Raw genomic sequence first — 3,259 nt, 5'->3', positions numbered from 1 at the left:
GTCGGTTTTTTATTTTTTCTCATATTTTGATAAAATTTGGTGAAAAGATATATTTCCTTATTATGTACAACATAAGCACAATTTCACCGTATGTCCTACAAAATCTTCCAGTGAGTTACGGAAAACGTTTGGAAATTTTCATACATATTTTTGACCCAAATTTTGATTTCGTGTTCATTCTCTGTTTTAAAATCACACAAAAATATATAACCTATATCTATTCATATATCCAATGGTTTGATTCATTAATAGGTACTTAATTATTTTCTATAAAAACAATTACAGTTCCAAACTGATCCGGTACGATGAATAAAGCAGCCGAATTTGGAGGCGTTAAGATGTATATTCATGAAGTCAAGAAACAGTTCCATAAATTCACTTCATTAAATCTCGGTTAGTTTAACCCTTAATAGGGTGGTAGGAGTATATTTCCCATCAATATTATTGGGTGCTCTAATCTCTCTGAAGGCAGATATATCCCTCCTTATGTCAAATATAAAAAGTACATTAGTTTGTCTACGCCAAAAATTAAAACCGTGAAACGGAACGCAAAAGTTTTTTGTTTTCTGTCAGATGTCAAAGTGACAACGTCAGTCGGTGTCATCAACCATGGTGAAATTGAACAAGAAATTTGATAAAAATTCATTATGTTGCGAAAAAATCCGGTAAGTTTTATTGAAGCAGTATTATCGATAGGTTTTGAGTTGCTTTATGTAATTATAGTAATATTTTTGTGATTACTGTAGTATTACAATGTTTTTTTGAGAATTAAAAGATGTGGGAAATATAGTACTACTGACCGTATAGGAATGTTATTTTTTCATGGGTGGGATATATGTTCCTTGTGACCAATAAGAAATCCCTTTCTTGCATACAAGTGATATAAATATCAACATACTATTGAATGTTATGATTACAGAACAAGAAAACTCTTGATTTTTCAAGAACTGAAGATGTGGATAGGGCGTTAAATATGTTGTTAAGCTCCTCTGAGAGTGAGGAGTCGGAAACCAGCAACCATAATGCTTATGATCAGTGGACAGAAGATACGTGGATGATAACTAAATTGGATGAGATGCAAAATAACGACATGGAGGTTGATAATTTGTTTGGTAAGTTTATTTATCTATTTTTTTTGTTTTTATGAAAACATTAGTTACAGTTCATATATTTTAACATAACTTTTGCAGGTGATTAATTCAACAATTTGGCTGAATAGGAAGCCATTCAAGAGAGAGCAACTAATAGTTTACCTGCTTTATTAGTTAGTAATATAAGGTGGACTTTATAAATCATGGGGTTTATAAATTCATTTTATATTTTACTATCTACAAAATAAATTGAATAGTTAAAATATTGTATTATACATAATATGCATACATGATATTTTAATTATTATGTAAACAGGATATTTGTAAGCCCGTAGTAGAGCCTCCAAGTCAAAAGTGTATATTAGATGTTCCATCACCATTCCAAACCTTTGCTGAAATGGAAGACATTGCAAGAATGGAAGGAGCCAACACCCCGCAGCCTGAGGATGAGATGGATATTTCAGTTATGGAAGAGCTGGTACCTAACCCTGCCGTCAATCAACTACCAACGGCTCAACCACAGCCACATCAACCGGTTTCAACAACACTAATAAATCAGCCTTCAACCACAAATAACATTTATATACCTAGAGCTCCCAGACCCAGTTATGCTACAGCTCAAAATAGGCAGCATATATGGGCCACAGTGGTGGATGACTGGAATGTCCCATTATTTGACCGGCCACTACAGGTAAACAAGGTGTATAACAATAGAAGTATTCCAAAAGATTATTTTAAGGATATATTCACTGACTCAACTCCAGAAATGATTACATTAAATACAAATAACTATGCTCATGAAAAAAGATCTCATGGTTGGACTGATGTTACTGAAAAAGAAATTAATGCTTATTTAGGTATGATGATATTAATAATTTCTATTAGGAGGAAACCGATTGCCAATAGCGGTCTGAAGGAACATATTTCCCACAGGTTTTTTTTTATATTAAAATAAATAATTTTTAAAATCTAAGTATGGTGTTTTAATCTTCTACTTGAATAAAAAAATATACATTTGTTTCAAATACTCTAATATAAGCTCCCATGCCATGCCCTATTAAGGGTTAACCATTTATACTTGCTAATTTAATAATACGTATGACTTTTATAGCAATTTATTCAACGCTTTCGTATAATTGCTAAGGAAATAAAACTAATTTTCTGTGAGTTCGTTAGTTGTAGTATGAGCGTTGTTCTATGAGTACTTTAAGTGTTCTATGTAAATTGTGTTAAAAAGTAGTTTTTAAATCACATATTCGGAAGAGGGCTTTATTTACATGCTAGGAGCTTTCAAAGTTGCTGTTTCAAAGGTGGTATATAAGCAGACGAATCGCAATGCTGCTGCAATCTGTATTCAAATGTTATATGGATTTCATGATGAGTGTCATTCTATTTAATATCGACATCTCGTTTTTGCCATTAGGTGGGATCAACAGCCTCCTGAGTCTCAGAGGCCTGTAAAAAGGCTTTATCCCAAACATTAATATTGATTTTCATTAAAGGATAAAATCTTTATTTACATAATAGACATATACAGAGGTATTACCTACCTTCAATATAAAATGAGGCATTGTAGCAGGAATGCTGCCGACATTTCCTTGTTGCATCGCAATGCTGATACGTTGTGCGAGGAAGCCGCCAACTCCTTGGTCACCAGTTACGTCAACCAGACGCTTCGAGATTTCTGCAAACAACTTGTGCGCGCTGGGACTCCATGGACCTTATTAAATAAGTCAGGATTCCAAATTTAGAAATCAAAGCTAAAGAATCTGGGACTTAAGGCGAACATGAACGTGACAACTCAAATTAGCATTTTGTACTTTGAACTCAACTCAAATTCCCTTATTTCCCTTTTAATTAACTCCACCGCTTGTGAAAGTAAAGTATCGCCCTTTAATTTAAAAATAAGGTCATGGCTTAATAAACAAATTTAATATTTAAATACTTGCTAGTAACAGCGGATGTTTCTCTCAAAATAAGGAAGGAACTTTTCTAATTTCACCCAAAGGTTGCCGGTAGATTACGAACTTTGAACCTTGTTTTTTAAAGGGACATGCTTATTTGGTGTTGCTTGAGAATTTTTGTGCTATGGCAAGTTCTAAAGAGAATAAAATTAGACGACATTTTGAATGTTTGGAAGACTCCGTGTACTTTATTATTATTATTAT

At 33.0% G+C, this 3,259-nt stretch overlaps 1 long non-coding RNA gene across 1 annotated transcript; it reads left to right on the top strand.

Moving 5' to 3' along the window:
- Window positions 1-442: 442 nt before the first annotated feature.
- Window positions 443-2,064, top strand: LOC133527096 (uncharacterized). Its single transcript, XR_009800823.1, has 3 exons — window positions 443-665; window positions 920-1,112; window positions 1,191-2,064. It is a non-coding gene; the product is annotated as an uncharacterized LOC133527096 (long non-coding RNA).
- Window positions 2,065-3,259: the final 1,195 nt, after the last annotated feature.

Source organism: Cydia pomonella, chromosome 17, assembly GCF_033807575.1.
Source record: "Cydia pomonella isolate Wapato2018A chromosome 17, ilCydPomo1, whole genome shotgun sequence".
NCBI lineage: Eukaryota > Metazoa > Arthropoda > Insecta > Lepidoptera > Tortricidae > Cydia > Cydia pomonella.
The sequence above is the reverse complement of the archived record's forward strand: the minus strand, read 5'-3'. Positions and strand labels throughout refer to the sequence as shown.